The sequence below is a fragment of the Paroedura picta genome, chromosome 4 (assembly GCF_049243985.1).
Source record: "Paroedura picta isolate Pp20150507F chromosome 4, Ppicta_v3.0, whole genome shotgun sequence".
NCBI classification, from domain to species: Eukaryota; Metazoa; Chordata; class Lepidosauria; order Squamata; family Gekkonidae; genus Paroedura; species Paroedura picta.
The window spans coordinates 111,049,912-111,071,421 of NC_135372.1; the positions used below are offsets into that span (position 1 = coordinate 111,049,912).

General features: G+C 47.9%; 1 protein-coding gene across 4 annotated transcripts in view; it reads right to left on the reverse strand.

Annotated features, from left to right (window-relative positions):
• Positions 1-20,731, reverse strand: part of SYT2 (synaptotagmin 2) — a 188,941-nt gene extending 168,210 nt beyond the window's left edge. For 3 of the 4 annotated variants that reach the window (XM_077335056.1, XM_077335053.1, XM_077335055.1), the window contains exon 1: positions 20,376-20,729. The gene's annotated coding sequence lies outside the window, so the exon portion shown is untranslated. Of the gene's footprint in view, positions 1-20,375 lie in introns of all 4 variants that reach the window. The other variant, XM_077335059.1, reaches the window with a different exon arrangement.
• Positions 20,732-21,510: the final 779 nt, after the last annotated feature.

Here is a 21,510-nt window from a genome sequence, read left to right on the forward strand (position 1 = left end):
TGTTTGACTGGGTAGGGAATTTTCTTTTCTCTCTAGAAGATCTACCCCCTTTCCTGGGCTCAAATATTAGTCTCTGGCCTCCATCTAACTACCCACTGGTCCTTGCCAACTTTCCCCAGATATTCTGTCTATGTTAAACTGCTCTCAGTCAGAGCTGAATTCTTAATAATTTATCTACCTCAGCATTCAGCTCCCAAGTCTTCTCTGCTCAGCTGCTGCTCACCAATCAGATTTCTTGGAACAGCAAGGCTGTTCTCAAGGCTCTCTGTTTTTGTGAAGAGTTAACCCTTCACAGTTCTTTACCTGCTTGTACTGCACTTCTAGGCTTTTAAAAGTTCAATCCATCACAGCTTCCATCTGGTGATTTGACTTCTCCACACAGGGTATCAACCCAGCCACCCCACTACATGGTTTATCTTCATGCGACTGCGCTGATAGTACCTTGTTGGACCATAGGCACAAAACATGTGGGACAAGTTTACCACTGGCAAATGACATTCTACATGCAGCAAATGTAGTGAGGCAGTGACAAATGTCTTACTTCATGGCAAATGTATGATAACACACACACGTGGCCCTTGCAGTCACAGCCTCACTAAAACCTGTGAAGCAATTAGTGCTGATCTACCTCCTCCTGGGATTATACAGACAAATTATGTTGCAGCTAATGCACAGCACATGAATAACAGTTCCCTACCAGACCCAGTGAAAATGACCTGTGGGGGAAGAAAGTGATTGGTCCCAGGGAAAGTCATCTAGCAAATTTCATTACGCTTCCAACTTTCCCTAGCTAATGAATGTGGGCTAAAGTTTTGGGCAAAACATTATCCAGCTTTGTCTAATGATCCCCCACTGCAGAGAGACACTATTCATCCCCTCTCCCCATTCGGATAATGTGCATATTAGCCAGGCAAAGGGCTTCCCCATTAACATTGCTCTGGCACTGTGCGGGAGGCATTCCCTGCTGCATTCATTCACAGAGCCCCGCGAGACGGGGAGCAGCATGCCTGACAGAGCCCAGCGAATGTGCCCTGCATTGCTTTAATTAGCGACTGCTCAGTCCTTTGCTAATTTCCCTGGGACTCCACACTGCTGAATCATGCCCTCCCCCCCCCCTTTGTCTCCCTCCCATCTCTGGTGCAATGGGAAGCTTTCCTGCTGACTGAATGACAAACTGCACTGCAGAAGAGAGGGAAGGGAGTGAGGGGCCGTGGAGTGCTGCAGCCGGCAGCCTGAGCAGCTCTGTAGGGAGCCGGATCACCACTGGGTGACGCCTTCCCCTGCCTTGAAGCCAGGTCCCAAACATGGTGATGCTGCAGGAAGTCCAGGGATGCTGCTTTGTGGGACTCTGGGTGATCATGTTAGAGAGAGCTCTGAGTTTCTCATGCTCAGGGTGGCTTGTCCACAGTATCATTCCCTAAGCAGCCAGAATTTGCAGGGGTCATTCTTAAAACTGTGTTGGCTCTTGGGAGGAGAGAGCTCTGAAGACTTGGCAGTATTTTTTTTTTTGCAATATTATTTTCAGAGAATCATAGAATCAAAGAGTTGGAAGGGGCCATACAGGCCATCTAGTCCAACCCCCTGCTCAATGCAGGATCAGCCCAAAACATCCTAAAGCATCCGAGAAAAGTGTGTATCCAACCTTCGCTTGAAGACTGCCAGTGAGGGGGATCTCACCACCTCCTTAGACAACCTATTCCACTGCTGAACTACTCTGACTGTGAAAAACTTTTTCCTGATATCTAGCCTATATTGTTGTACTTGTAGTTTAAACTAGCAATCCCCAACCTGTGGGCGGCGGACCACATGTGGTCCTTCAACTAATTGGAGGTGAGCCCCGAAGGACGCCTTCTCCTCCCCTCCGGCCCTTTACAACACACTTTATTGTTGTGGCATGTCTGTATCTTATTTTGAAGGGATGTTTAAACATTACCATAGCAATCAGAGAGTGCTAGGGCAGTAATTGAGAGTAGAGGAGTAAACTCCCCACTGGGCCTCAGTAAAAGGTGTTGAGTGGTCCCCGGTGATAAAAAAAGTTGGGGACCACTGCGTGTCCTTTCCTCTGCAGCAAATGGGAACAGCATCCTGCCCTCCTCCAAATGACAACCTTTCAAATACTTAAAGAGGGCTATCATGTCCCCTCTCAACCTCCTTTTCTCCAGGCTGAACATTCCCAAGTCCCTCAACTTATCTTCATAGGGCTTGGTCCCTTGGCCCCAGATCATCCTCGTCGCTCTCCTCTGTACCCTTTCAATTTTATCTACGTCCTTCTTGAAGTGAGGCCTCCAGAACTGCACACAGTACTCCAGATGTGGTCTGACCAGTGCCGTATACAATGTGACTATGACATCTTGTGATTTTGATGTGATGCCCCTGTTGATACAGCCCAAAATGGCATTTGCCTTTTTTACCGCTGCATCACACTGCCTACTCATGTTTAGTTTACAGTCCACAAGTACCCCAAGGTCTCGTTCACACACAGTGTTACCTAGAAGCGTATCCCCCATCCAGTAGGCATGCTTTTCAATTTTCTGACCCAGATGCAGAACTTTACACTTATCTTTATTAAATTGCATCTTGTTCTAATTTGCCCATTTTCCCATTGTGTTCAGATCTCATTGAACTCTGTCTCTATCTTCTGGAGTATTTGCCAGTCCTCCCAATTTGGTGTCATCTGCAAACTTGATGAGTAGTCCCTCCACCCCCTCATCTAGATCATTAATAAATATGTTAAAAAGTACCGGACCAAGCACCGAGCCCGGAGGTACCCCGCTACTCACCTCTCTCCAGTCTGATGAAACACCATTGACAACAACTCTTTGAGTGCGGTAATCCAACCAATTCCCTATCCACCTAACTATCTGAAAATCCAGATTGCAGTCCTTCAATTTATCCATCAGAAAATCATGGGGAACCTTATCAAAAGCTTTACTAAAATCCAAGTAAACAACATCAACCGAATTTCCACGATCCAGCAAACCTGTCACTTGGTCAAAAAAGGAAACCAGGTTGGTCTGACAGGACCCGTTGGAGACAAATCCATGCTGACTTCCTTGGATCACCAAATTGTCCTCCAGATGTTTGCAGATCACTCCCTTTAATATCTGCTCCATTATCTTCCCCACAACAGAGGTCAGACTCATTGGTCTGTAGTTTCCCGGGTCATCCTTCCTCCCTTTTTTGAAGATTGGAATAACGTTTACTCTCCTCCAGTCCTCTGGGACATCTCCAGTCCTTAAAGAGGTCCCGAAGATGATGGACAAGGGTTCTGCAAGTTCTCCGGAAAGTTCTTTGAGCACTCTCGGGTGCATTTCATTTAGCTAAATGCCTCTCTGTCCATGTCAACCTGCCACCCAGACACTATCTCTTGGCTACTGCCATCTCTAGATGTGCCTAAACCCTTTGACCTGTGGGAAAAAAACAGATGTAAAATAGGCGCTAAGCCTTTCTGCTTTCTCTGCATCCTCCATTAGAGTTATTAGTCCATCCGCACCCAACAGTGGGCCTATTGCCTCCTTTACTTTACGTTTGCTCCTTACATAACTGAAAAATCTTTTCTTGTTACAGTGGGCTTCCCTGGCCAATCTTAGCTCACTCTCAGCTTTTGCCTTTCTGATGATTGATCTACAGTGCCTAGTAACCATCATAGAATTTTACTTGCAAGCTGACAAACAGAGCACAGGAGGGAAAAAGACGCTGCTGCAGAGTTGCTGATCATCTACCCCACATCAGATCCTGCAATCCTGCACTCCAAGGGTCTTCTGCAAACTCACTGCTGTCCCGCCCTTGCTCTTTGACTTTACCACAAAACCATGATTACTGCAAAACAATATGCAAATTCTTTAGTGCTCTTCCTTAGGCTGGGTGTTCACAACCGAAACCAAAACAAAAGGTGGGGGGAGAGAAAATAAATTGTTTCAAGGCATGGTGGCAATGCTGAAAGTCTTTAAAAGAAAATCAGGGTGTGCCAGGTGCAAACCTAGATGGGGTACTCAACAGAGCTATCAAAGGAGCACCCCTTAACAATCTGCTCTCACCAAGGAAACATCAGCCATCAAGTCTAAAACAAAGGAATGGTCATTCAGCAGCAACAGCATTGTTTTGCCTGCATGTTAGCGAATGGGAAACATGCACATTTGCATCACAGAATGTATCACCCCCACCCAATTCTTGCTGGCTACAGCAAGTGGTGCCCCTTGAACCCAGAGCACACATTCCCTCACCATCACCTAGAAATGGAAATAGCCTTCTTTGTGGAACCCGCACAGGGTCATGGTCTTAGCAGCCATATTCTCTAAAGTACAACTGTATAGCCATTCCGTCTAGTGCAGAGCCCTGTTCCTGGAAGCAGTCTGTATCATATACTATGCAAGATTTACTTGAATGACTTGTAGCACCTGCACTGAAAACAATGCAAATTATGAGGCCTAAGGTTAGTAAAACTGGGGGATTTATCTGCCCTACAATAAAGAGGCTCAGACATTCTGGGGGGAACTGAACAGGGCAGAGGTATGGGACGAATTGTGCATCAGAGAATCCTTCTTGGTTGGCCACTATGTGAAACAGGCTGCTGGATTCGATGGACCACCAGTCTGATCCAGCAGTCTTCTTTTGTTTTGCTGATCTTTCTTTGCCAGCTTAACTGTCTCCACTCCAGGCCACACAAGTTATGCAACATTAGAGTTCTTATTTTTTATTTCAGAGCAACCCTGGCATAGGAACCATTGAGTGTCTAGATTGTCCCACTTTTGGAGGGACATCCGGGGGTACCTGGCAAGTGGTACTTATGTTGAAATTTAAAAATATATATTACAATACTATTTTTGCATTCTATTGTTCTATGAAACTTTTTGTTGCTCCATATAGACCAATCTTTTAATCAAGACCCCCCCCCCCGGTCAATGGTGTCCCGCTTTACCAATGTTAAAATCTGGTCACCGTACACTAGACATAATAGATTCACATGCATCTGTCCCTGTGAGCAGAGGCAGAGTTTAACCTGTAGATGATTAGTTGTCAATTGACTTCTGTCTCATGAAGGAGTAGCCGCTTGCTGCAAAGGGGACATCAGATTTCTAACAGCCCCCAAATATTAATATTTCACCTTGCATAAACAGTCTTGACACAAACATTAACTATGAGTTGACTTAAACCAATGGCCAGGTCAAGATAGTAAGAGGAAGAAGAGCTGGTTTTTTGCACTGTTTTTCACTACCCAAAGGAGTCTCAGAGAGGCTGAAAGTCACATTCCCTTCCTCTCCAAACAACAGACACCCTCTGAGGTAGGTGGGGCTGAGGGAGCTCAAAGGGAACTGTGACTGGCCCAAGGTCACCCAGTTTGCCTGCATGTGGAGGCGTGGGGAATCAAACCCGGTTCTCCAGATTAGAGGCTGACACTCTTAACCTCTACACCAAGATGGCTTTCTACACTATACCAAGTGAGAACCACGGCCTCTTTCCACGCTCCTTGTAGCCTTCTGGGACCTGGGAAACGCTCTCTTTTCCAAAGACAAGGTCTGGGAACTCAGCAAGGACACTCGCCTGCTCCCCATCATGTACCAAGGGAAGTTTCTTCATGTCTTTGCAATATCTTTATTCTTTGCCTTCCATACGCTATAAGCTTTTTGTTCTTGCAATCAATTTCTGGGATTAATATGTTCCCTAAAATGAATATGTTCTCTAAAATGGGGCTCAGGAGTGTCCAGTTGTTTCTTAAATTTGTTTTTAAACTGTTCTGTGCCTTGGCTATCTTGTCTGCAAATTAAGATCAGTGACGATCAATTCATTGATGTCTGCAAGATACCAAGAAGTACACAAGAATCAGATGTTGTTTCCCTCTATCCAGCATCATGGCGGAGGGCAACGGCACACAAAAATGAGCATGTTTTCTTAGATGCGTATTTTGCACACAGTCACACAGTATTGCACGTTTTTGACGTTTGAATTTGCACCAACAATTGCTGTCATATGCAAGATTTTGTGGTTTGATATCTGATGGTCTAGTACAAACATATGGCAGGAACTTGTTCACTAATCTAGGTTGAAAGATATGTAGGCCTTTGAAACAGCCACAAGAACTTTCACATTGTGAGTCAGAATGACCAGTTTCAATATTATACCTAACTCCTGATTCATTGCATTTGGGATGTTAATTTGCCTAAAGTCCATACTAGTTCATTCCCAGTAAGAACCAGATGCTTGCTGGCCTCAACCACCTAACCTCAGTGCCTGCTTATAGAGGCGGTAAACATGCTATTGATTACGCCCACTAAAGATACGGCAGAAAATCCACCAGAAATAGCTCTGTTCTTAGTGAGGATAATTTCCCCCATGCCTGTGCATGTACATTAGCCGCATTTGAAGTAAGCCTGTTTGCTGCAGAGTAATGTAGATTTGTTCCCCAGGGTCTCCCCATTGGCTGCTCTGTAAATTACGCTTAGAGGATAATACACGGAGCACATCATTATATTCAGTGGGTATAGGAGACAGTGACTCTGCCCCGAGTCCCAGGGGGTTGCATTGGCATCCTGAGGTCTGAATGTCTCCCTGAGATATTCTATGGATGCTCCACCATATAGTCTACATCCAGAAGGCCATCATAACTAATAATGCCAATGAATATTATGCTCTGTATATGTAGGTAATCTTTTCCTTGTGTTGCAGGAATGTGCTCTATGCTCATCCACAAGGCATAACTAGAGCCGGTCAGGAGCCAGTGAGTGCGTAGTTCTGCCCTGCAATTTCAGCCATGTAAAAATCACTCACAACCCATCACTGGAATCACAGAGCTCAAGGACTGTGCTGGGCAGTGGAGTATCATCCGTCAGGGGCAGGGTTAAACCAGTGGGCTGTGTCCTTTACTCTGGCGCTCAAGGAGAGAATTTTGCATCACCGTGGCAAGACAATCAATTCAAAACTAGAATAAAGGAGAAAAACACTTCTAGTAGGTGACAGTCTGCACATGGCCATTCTTCCCCTGCGACACATGATCTGAGCTCTTTCCATTCCCTGCAGCATCATGCACAGCTCTGTGGGCTCCATGCCTGCAGGGCACTGCTGCTTCCAGAATCCCTCTGAACAGTTCTTGCGAAGACCCCTCCTCTCCTGCAAACAGTTCCTCCTGCAGCCCTCAGCTGAGACAATGGGAGCTGCCTGTTTTTTATGGCTGGTGCGAGCATCACACGAAGCAGCACAGCGGAGCAGGGCTCTCAGTCTGGCAAGAGCTACACTGCAGCATTCCTTACTGCAAAAGGCAGAGGAGGCGCACTGTCAGGCCATGCACGGCAGGAGTGACTTAAATGCAGGAGTGCTTCTGAGGAGAGGATTATGTTCTGGCATGCCTTGCTCGTACAGACAGGGCCTCATGCTAGTGAGGTCAGCACTGAACCCAAAGTTTCTAGCTGAGAGCAGGCAGAGAACTGCGAGGGACAAGGGCTTGAAGAAGAGGACATGGAGAAGACAGAACAAACTCTAAGCACCATCCTCTCACTTTGCACTCCTTTGCTTTAGGCTCTGGCCACAGAAGCCCACAAGGGTGCAGCTGTAAGTCATTTACAGCCCCCCCCCCCTGGTGTGCATATAGTCCCTTCGTACCCTGACAATTCCACAAAAGATTTTGATTAAAAATTGGAGTTCATTTCTATTATATCTCGAGAGTGATTTGGGAGTTGGAAAGTACTAATACAACTATCTGTCCCTGGTGAGTATGGATTTAGATTCTTGCCCTCTTTGCTTCTTGGGGGGAAGAGGGTCTTTACTGGCCCTGCAGAGTCACAACAGGAGAAATTGAACAGCTGATCAACTGGCTTGCGGTTGAAGAAGACCTTAGAAAAGGGGTAGTCAACCTGTGGTCCTCCAGATGTCCCTGGACTACAATTTGCTGGCAGGGGCTCATGGGAATCAGCTGTTGAGATGCAAGCACACTCATTCAAGTTGCATGCAGCTGAACTTATCTTCACTGTTGTGTCTGTTGTGCAGTCCCACATTGGGAATGCATGCGCACAGACCATCCATGGAAAAAAAATTACAAAGTTTTCTAGTAGTCTAGCAGCCCACCTCTGGCACTTTCCTGCCAAAATGTTCAGCTGACCAGGAGGAGGGGCACTACTCCCTCAGTTCTCTTTCTGCTGCCCTGAAGAGACAATCTCCTTTCTCGTGTTCTTTTTGTCATCAATAAACACTCTAGTGAAGAATAAAGGGTATGTAAAGAAAAAATGTTTCTGGATTTCCACTTTGTCATTATGGCTTAGAAGGGGCCTCCTTGGGATTAGGCCAACTAGGGCTTAAAAATGATGCTGATAAATGGCTATTCTCTGTGCCTTAACTACCTTGGGGTTCACACAGCAAAGCAAAGCTGCCTGTCCTTTCTCTCACCCATTTCTCCTGAAGACATGATTTGATAGAATTGGACTCAAAAGAGCTCTTTTTCAAAGGCTTCGGCTTGTGCCCCTCCCTGGCAAGGTGTGGTGTGACAGAGCCTTGGATTCACTGGCTCTTTTCTAAGGCATTGGTTGGGCTCCAGCCTGAATTCCTCCCTCCTTGGCTTTGTCTGCTGTGAGGAAGAAACCTGGAGGTTTCACCTCAGCCTCCACTTCAGAAGGGCTCTTGTCTAAGGCTTTGGCTGCAGCCTGCCTGCCTGCCTGAGGGCATCCCTTCCCCCTCTCTGGCATTTCTAGAATCTGACCAGATGCCTGGCGAGGGGTTGGTGGAGGCTGCCTGACTGAAGAAATCTTTCCCTTCTCTTCGCTGGGAGGGAAGACGTTTGGAGGTGTGGCCTGGCAGACACTGCCTGACTGAAGGGAACCTTCCCGCTCTCTGCCTCTGTTCTCAACATCCCATATTCAAAGAAGTTGTGAAGATAAATGAGCCAGCATGTTTGAGACATGGGAGTGAGTCATTGTGTCTGCTTTAATCTGGGCCTAATCAAATGGCGTTTTGCAGGATGGTATCCTGTGGAAGCCCCTGGTCCAAATGTGGTGGCTCAAAGCAAAGGCAGAGAGAAGCAGACAATATTCCACAATGAGATGCAAAGAAGATTTAATAGGTTTGGGGGGGAATCAAGTAACTGTTTTATTTTCTTTCCACTCCCCTCCATTGCACAATAGATATTACAGGCTTGCCTGACAGGACTGTTGGGAGGATAGCTGGGGTCCTGCATGTGAAATGGTTCAAAACGTTTGAGATATATGATGTAAGTGTTCTGGATTATGGTTTTTACTTTGGGAAGTATGTTATGTAGTCTATATTGGCATGCGGATGCTGGGCATTGGGCCAAAATAGGTTATCTCAGACTTGGGCACCAAGAAACGCATCTAGTAACAATTTTGCTGATGGTATAAGGGGACAACAGAACTATGGTCTTGACCACAGAGCTCAGAAGAAAATATTCTACATGTTGTTTTGTGTATTCCGTGTTTTAAAGTTTTGGGATGGGATGGGGCTGCTCACTCACAGTCCTGTTCCAGAAATGTTCGTTTTTCTCTGTCTTCCAGTCTGCTCATGAAAGTCCCGAAATTGTGTTTTACTGTCTCTTGAACTGCAAGTATTGCTTATTCCCCCCACATACACACACATGAAATCTGGAACGTTCATCTTTTGACTATAAGCCTCGTAAATCCAGCTCTTCATCTTCTTCATAAAAATCTCGCTATTAAAACAAAAGGCAAGAAATGGCCAAAGGTTACTACATTTATCTGCTATTGATTCCAAGGGGAGAGTTAAAAGAATAATATACTTTCCATTGAAAAATCAATGGGACTTAAAAGTGCTTAACTTTGATAGGGTTGTGCCCAAAATTACTTCACATTGGAATTCCAAAGACTACTTGTTTCCTCAGGCATTGACGGATTTCCTTTCCAGGTTATAATCTGGAGTTGTAGATGCAAGATCTGGCCCTTTTATTGTGGGTTATTCAATCTCAAACCATTTTAGTCCTTCATTTCCCCCTGCCTATGTGGCTACCATATTTTATTCACCATGATCCTGTTTGCAGAAAGTCTGTATGTGCTGGCTGCTGAGGGTAATGAATGTACGCTAAAGTACCTTTGATAAGATTTGATAAGAAAGTATACCCCCTACCACCGAAAAGTATGGACACTTTGCAACTTAATTTTATTTATTTACTGCCCCTCCCTGCAAGCAGGCTCAGGGTGGTTTACAAGAAAAAACATAGTCCCCTCCCTCGCCCTCTTAAACATACTCCTCCAGTCTCCTGGAATGGGATGGCATAAAATAGGAGAGGGTCTAAAATCAATGTGAGAAGGAAGGAGGCCCGTATAAGTTCGGACAACCATAACGCTGGCAGCAGAGTGCTCTTTTGCACTCCCTTTGGAACCTTGACAGCCGTGCCAGGGCTTGGATTGCAGCTGGCATCTCATTCCACCAGGTTGGGGCCAGAGCCAAAACAGCCCTGGCTCTGATTGAGGCTAGGTAAACATTTTTCAGGCCAGGGATTACCAACAAATTGGTGTTAGCAGAATGCAAAGCTCTCTGGGGAGCACATTAGGACCTCCCTTGATATGGAGGCATTGAATGTCTCCCCTAAATTCTTGACAGTGCATGAAGCTCTTCGTTGCACACTTGTCAGGGCAAGAAAGGCACACGTCCTCTTCTTGCTCCTTCTTGCCTGGCTGCAAGACCTCTGTCTTCTAGGGGCTGAGTTTCAGGTGACTTTTACTGCATGAAACAGCAAAGCCCACTTGCAAACAACTGCACATGGGAAGTACATGGGAAGTGTATTATTCAGCACGTGAAAGTACCTTACATCAAAAGCCTTTCCCTTAAATGGACCTGTAACCCAATAGCGCTGGGAAAGGAGGCTTCTCAGAAGCATGTCCTGTACCACATGACAGCTTATAGCACCCCATATGGCTCCTTCTCCATGGCTTTCATCCTCAGACATCATTCATTGTTTCCCTCAGTACCAGCATGAAAAGAAGAGTGGTGAGGAGTGGGAGGGAGCATGACAGCACTTGAAAGGTTGATGTTTGAGGGTGGTAACTTTCAGATCACTACTATTGAGATCCAGCCCTTTTTGGAATAGCCACAGCAGCTTCGGGGGGGGGGGAGGCGTCCTGTGGTAAGGAGCTGATTAGGTCTTGGTTTGCCTTGCCCTTCTCCAGGAGGGCTGGCATGGGCCATCAAAGTAGCAATGTAAAGCACAAATACTATTGCACTAGCCCAATAGTGTGGTATACAGTATGGCACAATGGTTAGAGTGTCAAAGGAGGATCTAAGAGACCCAGCTTTTATGCCAATAAAGGTATTCTGATAAGAGACCCAGCTTTTAATCATGACTTTGCCATAGAAGCTTGCTGGGAGAAGTTGGGCCAGTCATATACATTCAGTCTGACCTACCCCATAAGATTGTTGTGAGGACAAAATGGAGAAGAGGAGAAAGATGCAACTCCCTTTGGGGGAAATGTAGAATAATGTAGAATTTTTGGCTTAACATCTGAAAGAAGTTCCTGACAGTTAAAGTGGTTCCTCAGCAGAACAGGCTTCCTCGGGAGGTGATGCATTCTGCTTCTTTAGAAGTTTTAAGCAAAGGCTAGATAGCCATCTGATAGAAAGGCTGATTCTGTGAACTTAGGCAGATTGTAAGTGGTGGGCAGAAGGGACTGTGTCTGTGCTTGGTTCTTGCATGCCCAGGGAAAAGCTAGTTGCCACATTGGGGTCAGAAGGTGAATTTCCTCCAGACCAGCTGACCAGGGATTCTGGGATTTTGGAGGGAGCATCATCTGGACATGAAATTGGGGCCACTGTAGGTGGACAGGTAGTTGTGAATTTCCTGCATTCTGCAGGGGGCTGGACTAGATGACCCCAGAGGTACCTTCCAACTCTACGATTCTATGAGGGAAGAAATTAAGTCAATAAATATTAGGAATCCTGACTTTGTGTATCAGCTTGGGAGCTGCACAGCACTACAGCACTGAGGTTTGCTGCTATCAGGCATCTGCCACTAACAGCATCTTCCACAGCACCAGCACATGGCTGAAAAACAAAACAAAAAAACCCTGAGGGCATAAGAAGAACATAAGAAAATCCCTGCTGGACCAATGTCCCATCTTGTCAAGCCTCCTTTCTCAAACAGTGGCCAGTCAGTTTCTCTGAAGGGCCTAGAGGCCAAGACCTTCTCCAGGTGTCGCCTTCTGGCCCTGCAATTCAGAGACAGGCTACCTTGGAACATGGAGGCATTTCAGACATCATGGTGTGAACTAAGTTAGTATAAAATATGCACCTCAAAGTCTCTGAACATAGCAAGGAAGTGGCCCTGATGGGGTCAGAAAGGGCAGGGGTATATATTTTATAGATAGATAATCTGTCTTGCACAGGACGCTGCTGTAGCTGCTCCAGAACAATTCATTAAGAGTATATATTTTGTAAATAAACACAACAATGTCTCTTGCATAGTCACTTTTGACAGTTTTGCTCATCGCCCTCACAGCTCTACATGTCTGAAGGACTCACTGACCCCCAGCAGCCTGCCTTCTCCTAGACCTCAGTTCCTTCCTGCTTAATTTGAGGACAGCGGCTGCTCTTGCTACAGCCAAAGCAGGCGGCTTTCTGGAATGGAGGAAGCCGGTTTTTAAAAGATGATCACAGCAAACTGAATGCAGAGGCTTTGCAGTCGGAGAGAAAGGGATAATGCTGTCGGAGGAGACTTCCCGGGCACTTTGAGACCATCCACAGAGGCCACCTCTAAGAGGGCATCAGGGGAAAGGGTCGCAAGGAAGGCAGTTCTTGTTATTCACAGTTGTCTGTCAGGACAATGAAAGCGCAAGGAGCTCACCTTTTACTGTGTGACCTTGGGTGACAATCTGTATCTTAGTCCTTTCCGACTGTAAAAAAGAAGTGCCTGAGGATCAGAAGCTTAAATATGTTACACAGAACAATTGCAGGCACCTGCTGGTGCTTTTTGCTGTAGAAAGACTGCAGCTATCCTAGTAAAGCAAGTAGGTTGGCAAGACATGATGCAGCAGATGGCGGCTGACCCCCTGCCATGAACACTGTTTCTGGTGCGAGATGAAATCAGCTGCAGCAAGGCCGGGGGGGGGGGGGGGGAGGAGAGAGAAAATCTTCAAGAAGAGCTCCTTTGCTTTGAGAATAAATAGCTAGGAGGGTTGCCATTAGGAGCTGCTGGGCAATTGTGGGATGGTTTTGTGTAAGGTGAGAGTTTTATTTGAATTCCAAGAATTGGGATCTCCCAGGATAAATGTGGCTACCTGATTTATAAAATCTCACCAAGCGTCATTCTGAACAAGGGATATGCTGAGTCATCACACAAAGCCAACTTGGGCATCCCCTTGCATCACAGCATCTAACAAATCTATTGGATACACTGTCAAGGGCACAGCAACAACTGCAGCATAATATTGGAAGAATCCTGCTGGATGAGCCCAATGGCCTGTCTGGACTCAAACTTAAATCCAGCAACCTGTTTTCAACAGTGGCCTGTCAGATGGGAAATTCAAAGCTGAACATGAAGGTGGAACTTCCACCTTGTTGATTTATTTATTGGAAACAAATTTAGACTGGCTTTCCACTAAGATGAGGGTCCTCAAACCGGTGCAGAACCAAAACATTAAAACAAATTTTAAAATGCATATATATCTGTTCCACTTAATATTTCTGGTAAGGCCTAGGAGGAGGAGCTGGTCTCATGGCTTAAGTGCTACTCAGCGCTTAAAACCCACTCAGGGCAGCTGTCCTGCCCCTGACTGCCTCCTCCTCCAACCAGCTTGCCTGTCTGTCCAGCAGCCAGCCAATCGCCTTCCGTCTCCCACTCCTGACCACCCCTTCCTCCTTTCACTTCCCTCTGAGGCTACAGATCCCTGCTGCATGAGAGCTGCCCCTGCTGGTGAGTTCCCTTCCTAGGGGCCTCCAGCCTGCAGCCTTTCCAGGGCCTTTCCAGGGAGGGAGAGGCCATCTGAAGAGTTATTCCACTCCACCCCAATCTAGCACCTGTTGTATTCCTGAATGCAATGGGCTTTGCCCCTAGTAAAAAAACAAACGAACAAGCTCAGCAAACAACTCAGAAGTCAGAAGTATACTGCTGAACATGGGCGTTGCATTTGATGGTTATGCACTGACTTATCCTCTGAACCCAGTGGTGCCCAGATGTCCTGGGCAGATATTGTAGCATGATTCAGATGGGTGACTACAGCAGGAGGACCAGAGCAACAAGGAATTGTAGACGTCCACCAGAGCTGTTCGAGCTGCCTTCTCTTTCTCATTTCTCATCCTTCTAATGGGAAGGATACCAGAACATGAGCAGATGTTTCTCATGAGCAGCAGGAGATTAGTTGCGGTTCCTTCATTTGCTGGGCTTTTTAAAAAGGGACACTGAAAATCTCACCTCAGCAGCCCTCACTGCTTGATGAAAGCCACTGAACCCAGTTCACCTGGCCAAAGCAATCAGCTAAAGGCAGATGGGAAGGCAGATGAAATATTCCCTCCTCGTTATCAGTCACAAAGAAGCCCTTTCCTCCCCTCCCTTATTTGCTCTCAATGGGATAAGCTGGAGGCCAGAGACCCCAAGCTAGTTTTGTTCCCTGCAGCCAGACCAAGGTTTATGTCCCTCTTGCAGCATAAGGATCTAATTTTGCGTCAAGTCTGCAGGGATGAAAGTGTAGCATACTTCAAACCATTGAAATTAGTGGGCATATGTTGCCCTTAGCATTCTGCTGAGTCGTGGCCTGTGCAGGTGTGTCTGCACGTGATGAGGACAGGTTGCTGGAAGAAGCCCCCCTGCCCGCTCCCCCTCTGCCCCAGCATGCCCATCCCAGGATTTCCATGGCTTCAGCTCAGTGAATGGGGGCAGTTCATTGAGGAGTCCCCTTTTCTGAAGCATTAACATAAACTGATGTTTTCCAGTAGCTGCAAATTGTGTGACCACGTAGAGAGATTTCAAGGAAGTGGGCTGCATATTCTGATCCACAAATATAGGGAGGTTCCCCCCCTTCATTTCTAGTCTGTCCAGTGGTAAAACACCCTCATGCTCCAGACATCCGCCCTTTCCCCACTGAATTGGAATTCACTTCATGCCAAAAGGTGGCCTAAGGGAACAGGCACAAAGGAGGGAGGCATCCCTGAATGGCGCAGATACTCCAGTGGTGGGCAGCTCTTGCGAACTGCTCACCAGCTCCCCTGCATCCGGCTCTTACTTTGCAAAGGGTTCCAAGATTCCAAAGGGAGCCACTGGCATTGAGAGCAGAGGCAGCGACAAAAACCCAGCCCTTTGCATACACCGGTTTATTTGGACGAATGAACAAATGCTGGTCAGGAGCAGATCCAGACTACTGAGGAGCCCTTGGCACTTTGCTTCTCCCATGCTTGAGCTCCCATTGTAGAAGTACCACCCAGGCAAAACAGAACTATGGAGCAAACTGAGCGTGGTGGAAGAAAGCAATTGGGTCGAGCCGGATAATACTTGGAAGTGGCATGAGACTTCATCCGCAAGTTCTCCTCTGCCTGTTCTACAGACTGACAATTGCCATGTATTCCAGGGTACTTCTGACCAATGCAGGCACCCCATTGCAACACCACAGCTCTTTGAAGCGCCATTCTGGGCTGGTGGTTACTCAGATGAAGCAGAAAGCATAATCATGCTGGCAGCTTCTGTGATCTTTGCAACAGTGCCCACAAACACGGTGGGCTATCTACAACAGAGCTCAGGTCAGAATAGCTTGATCCCCTTGATGAACAATTAAACAGTTGCTACAAAGTAATGCTGACAACACAACACTGTCCTTCCTACACCAGCTGGGGTCAGGAGACATACTAGGGGTGTTTCAACTGAACTGCAGTGTCATGGCAGTTTCTATCAACCAGAATCTTCTTGGATACTCCCAGGACAGTCACTTTCAGTATGAAGTCTATATTAGAAGAACCAGCATTAATGACTAGGATCTGGGAGAGCCAGCTTTGAATCTCTGCCATGAAGCTCTCTGGGTGACCATGGGACAGTCAGTCCCTCTTAGCCTATCCTACCCCCTGAGGTTGTTGTGAGGTAGATGAGATGGGAGGTAATCATGTACTCTTTGGAGGAGGGTGGACAGTGTGTGAAAATGCACTAAGTAAATAAAGAAACATCCTCCTTGCTTTGCATACTTCTGCCATCTCCAGTGTGAAGGTCCCTCAACAACATCCATTCTAAACCTAGCCCATCGATGAAGACTTGGGTATGACCATGTACTTGAAAATCTATACTCACAACAGGACACACGAGGAGAAGAACAAGAGTTGGTACTTATAGGTTGCTTTTCTCTACCAGGAGGAGCCTCAAAGCAGCTTACCTTTCCTCTCCCCACAACAGACACCCTGACCATTTACGCACTGGAGGTTTCATGCTGGGCTGCAGGCTGGAGTTTTAGTCATGGCAGGTTGCCCCAACTATTCCTGCACCCACATGGGGGAGCATTTGGCCTGGTGCACCTCATCTGCCCCCAATTTGTGCTCCTGCATGGGAGCTGGGGCACTGAAGTTCCCAGTGCATAAACGGTCCCTGTGAGCTAGGTGAGGTGGAGGGAGTCCTGATATTACTGAAGAAGAAGAGTTGGTTCTTATATGCCACTTTTCTCTACCCAAAGGAGTCTCAAAGTGGCTTACATTTGCCTTCCCTTTCCTCTCCCCACAACAGACACCCTGTGAGGTAGACAGGGGTGAAAGAGCCCTGATATTACTGCTTGGTCAGAACAGCTTTATCACCCATGGTCACCCATCTGGCTGCATTTGGAGGAGCGGGGAATCAAACCCGGCTCACCAGATTAGAAGCCGCTGCTCTTAACCACTGCACCAAGCTGGTTCAGTGCAGAAGAGAAGGAGACTTTGAAAGTGAGTGCATAAAGACACTTTTAACCATCTACGCAGGGTGAGGCCGAGAGAGCCCTGATATTACTGAGTTGGTTCTTATATGCCGCTTTTCTCTACCCAAAGGAGCCTCAAAGTGGCAAACAATCGCCTTCCCTTCCCACCCAAAACAGGCACCTGGTGAGGTAGGTGAGGCTGAGAGAGCCCTGATATTACTGCTCAGTCAGAACAACTTTATCAGTGCTGTGGCGAGCCCAAGGTCACCCACATGGCTGCATATGGAGGAGGAATGGAGAAGCAAACCTGGCTCACCAGATTAGAAGTCCACACTCCTAACCACTACACCACACTGGCTCAACAGTCCTGAGGGCACAAGCACACTCCTCTTCTCATAAGATTGCATGTAGGCATGCTCAACACAATTTCTACAACAGCCCAAGTGCATTCACTGAGATCAGCACAAATAGATATAACCATTCACATGCCATCAACAAGATCTTCCATCTCTACCACAGAGATAAGCACCATCCACATGAGTGCTCCTCACTCTATAACTGTGGATATCTTGACAGGTTCAAGGTAGATGACTCAGGAGCTGTGCCCTGGGAGAGAATGAATCATAGAATCATAGAGTTGAAAGGTACCTCATGGGTCATTTAATCCAACACCCTGCATGATGCAGGACACTCACAACCCAATTGCTCATCCACTATAACCTGTAACCCTGCACTGTAATGAAGGCCCTTGTTTCACTCTCCTAGGCTCCTTCCCCACACACAGTAGCAAGAGTAGATTATTAATTAATATTAATTTTATTTATATATATCAATTTTATTTATTTTCACATTTCTATCCCCCCTTTCCTGAAGGCTCAGGACATAATACATCAAGCAGAAATACAAAGTCAGTAAGTATAATAAAACGCGACAATTTAAAATTCTAAATTTATAACAGTTCAAACTGATTTACATAAATGACATATCCTTCCTCCAGGAGAACATGGGGAGGGGTCCAATAATGTATACCTGAATGGTTAATGAGGTGGACTTTGAGCAGGAGCAACCGTGTCCCCACCACCACTGTCTCACGGACAGGCCAAGTTTATCTCTACAAAGGTGAAATTGCATATGTTTAACAATCTTTAGGCAACTGCATACAGAGAACAGATGGAAATGTGTTGAGAAGACTGTCAGCAACTGCACCAAAGCCCTTCAGAGACAGCACAGGAAAACCTCTCCTTTCCTGCATTATCTAGTACACTGGGGGACTGTGATGACAGCACTCCCTGGATCGCTTTACAAAGAGTCCCTGAACGTCCAAGGAGAGCACACAGATTTTGTTGCATCCCTGGTATAGATAGCAGCATGCAGAGCGATGGAGGTGGTGGCACACCAAGCCAAGGGCGCCACCAGAGAAGGTACCCAGTAGCCCCGGCATGAGCATCCTGCTGCACAGATCCGAAAGCAGCCTGACACCCATGTCATCAGGCCATCTAGAGCTGTAGCAAAAGATAGCAAGCTGACTGTGGCTGCATGTGTGTCCTGACGAGGGACTGCAGCAGGAAGGGTGTGCTAGGCCTTATCAGGAACAGTGAGCTAATGACTCAGGAGCTGGAAAATCATTATCTCCCAACACATCTTGTAAGCTCTCCAGAGACATAATAGACTGGGAGCAGGGAAAGTGACTCCCCCAGTGCCAGCCAGCCAGCCGAGTCGCCCCCAGAGTTCACATCCTTCAATCCACTGTGGAGCCTTGCCAAGGGCTGCACCTCCTTCAAAACAGAAGGTACAAACTGTCCAAAATCCCAGGCCCCAATCCCTTTAAAGGCAGTTCACGCTGCCCAGTTTCTAGATGGTGCAGTCCTGTTCACAGGTAAATGACGGTGCAGGAAAGGGTTTGCATAAACTGGATGGCACATGCAAGGAACCAGCAGTCGCCTCCAGAATTATTCATGTGCTTCTTCCAGCAGCCACTTTAGTAGCTTCTGGCTCATTGTCTGTACCACCCAGTTCCCACTACCCTTGCTTCATATATAACCTCGTGCCATAAAGAAATTTGGTAGGATGAACTGACCCATAAACTTGACTGTGCAAACAGGGCTGGATCTATCCAAGACAACAATGCCTAGTGCTTATCTGAGAACTAATTTGCAGTAAGTTCCACCTGTGTCCATGACAATCTGTCACCTGCAATGATCCATTCTCTTTCTCATATGTTCTTCTTTCCCCTCCTTTGGTTTCTCTCACCCCCAACTGGGCATGTTTGAACACTGACGCCTCAGACTTTTGGTGCAGTGGATTGTCCTGTGCTCGATAAAGCCTACTCTTTTTTTTTCCTCTTTAGGGAAGCATCATGCTCTCCAAGCAGCGGCAGAGAAGGCTGAGTCAGCATTCTCTCGAGCAGGGATAGGAATTGTGATTCCCTGCCTGAACTATTGCGGATGGGCCTCTGATCTGACTCACAGGGGTGCATATCCCAATGAGCTCAGGTTTTTGTTTTGTTTGTTTGTTTTAAAATAAGAAACAAAATTTAAATGGCTCTAATCCACTGCAAAGGTGAATTCTGGCCAAGCTTCTCATTCCCTGGATTTTGAATCTGGATTTGGGGCCATTCCCCATCAGAAATGACAGTGAAGTGCTCTGCCCGGGGAAAACAGCTCAGCCCCCAGGACTGCCACACTGCACCAATACAGGAGGGCATGGGTGAGATCTAGAGCTGAAATGCTGCAGGTCACCTGAGAAGAGGCCAACCACGTCCCTCACACTCAACCAGCGCAATTTCATGAACCTGAAATGGAAAGTGCTTGCCTGGGGGGGAGAGAGAGAGAGACAGAGAGAGGGGGGAGGGAGGGAGCCGCCTACGGCCGAAACATGGACAAAATCAGCCCCTCTGGCCCTTCTTCCTGCCTGACCCTCTTTCCAGCTTCCCTGTGTGGACCTTGGTAACCTTGGGGAGAAGGAAGGCGCCACGGCACTCGCCCACCTTGCCCTCAAGGCTGCCGGCCGGACAGGGGACTTGGAACTTTTCCCCGCCGGAGTCTCTTCTTCGCTTAGCCCCGCGCGTTCTCCCGCACGACCCGCTTGCCTGCGCTCAGCCTGCACCAATCAGAAGTGCCACAGCCAGCTGTCCCTCCAGCGTTCTCCGCGCCTCGGGAGCTGTCCCTTCAGCACTCACTCCGGGCCAAGAAGACCGGCGGGGCTCCCCCGTCCGCCGCCCGCGCCGGCGATTTCCGGGCTGAGTTGCCGCTGCCTTCCCTTCGCGTGAACTCCGGCGCGGGTCGCTGCCCCTGCCCTGCCCCTGCCTCTGCCCCTGCCCCTGCCCCTGCCCCACCCGCTCGAAGAACTTGCACGCGCTGCGGAGAATGGAAAGCGCAGCGCCCGCGCCGGCACTGGCCTCTCCTCCTCCTCCTCCTCCCCCCTGCGTGTCCCGAAGCCCGGTCCCTACTTTAAACCCAAGAGCCAAGGGGCGAAGGAGAAAGGAGAAGGGAAGGCTGGATTTCGAATCCACCCCAAAGTGCATCTCGGAAAGCGAAGGAAACCCAGAACGATAAGGAAAGTGAAACTCACTGGCAGGCTGGTGCAGGCAGGCACGCAGAGACACGCGCGCGCGCACAGTCCAAGGAGGGCTGGAGACTTCCAACCCGGCAGGTCAGTCCGTCCAAATGCTGCAGTTGCTTCCTCCACCCGCCCCTCCAGGGTTCCCGTACGTCGCTGGGTTCTGCAGAGCTCCAACCTCATTGGCTGAGATGCTGCTCAATAGAATAAAGCTTCTGCATTAATTGAGAAGGGGCGCTTCCCCCCCTCCTCGGTGGTGCAGTTCATTATCCAGCCCCGAGGGGGGGGGGGTTGGAGCGCCCCCCTCAAGCCCAACTCCTTTCCAAGAGCCCGCAGCCAGACTTGCTGAGCTTTGCAGTCTGAGGCAGGGGAAGAGGTGAGAAAACAGGGGAAGCCTGCCTGATCAATGGAGAAGCCTGCGAAGTCAGCTGCCGCGGCAGCCGGTTGGGGCGGGGGGTGGCAGGATCGGAGGGGGAACTCCTCTCCGGGTCTGTGTGCGCACGGGCGGGCTCCTAAAGAAGCGGGGAGGGAAGGAGATTTAGTGCCTGCTTCACAGCAGGAGGCCAAGCCGTCAGTACCCCCAGGAGGGGGAACGGGATTGTCGGTGATCGTGCACAGATACGCTAGGGGGCTTGCAATGCAGCTAAGCCTGCACAGACAGATGTAGCAAGCAGCAGCTCCTGAGCACCTGTAAGTACAGGGAAGGAAGGGAGCAAGGATACCGGCCAGGCTCCCTTCAAGGTCAGGCTAGGAGAGTGCAATTATTAGTAAGCCCACCATATCGCCTGTGGGAATCAAGCACCCGTGGGCAAAAGACAACGCTTCTTGGAACAATGCCGAGTCAAACCACAGTTGGGAAGGCTTCATCTGGAAACTGACAATGAATGGATGACTTTTCTCTCACAAGCATCCGTCAGCAGCAGCCTCGCCTTTCACTGGTGCTGTCTAGCCGGTCACCTTTGACTCTGTAGGAGGGTGGCGTCACACTTGCCCTCTTCTAGCAATCTGTCACTTATTTAGGCAAGATGGTAAATGAGGAGAGGGGAAAGGGTTCATTGCCCCCCCCACACACACACACAGCAGCTATGAGCAAACCATTTTGGCACTTTCTTCATTGTAATGATTATGAACTCCTGCTGTTCTGAAT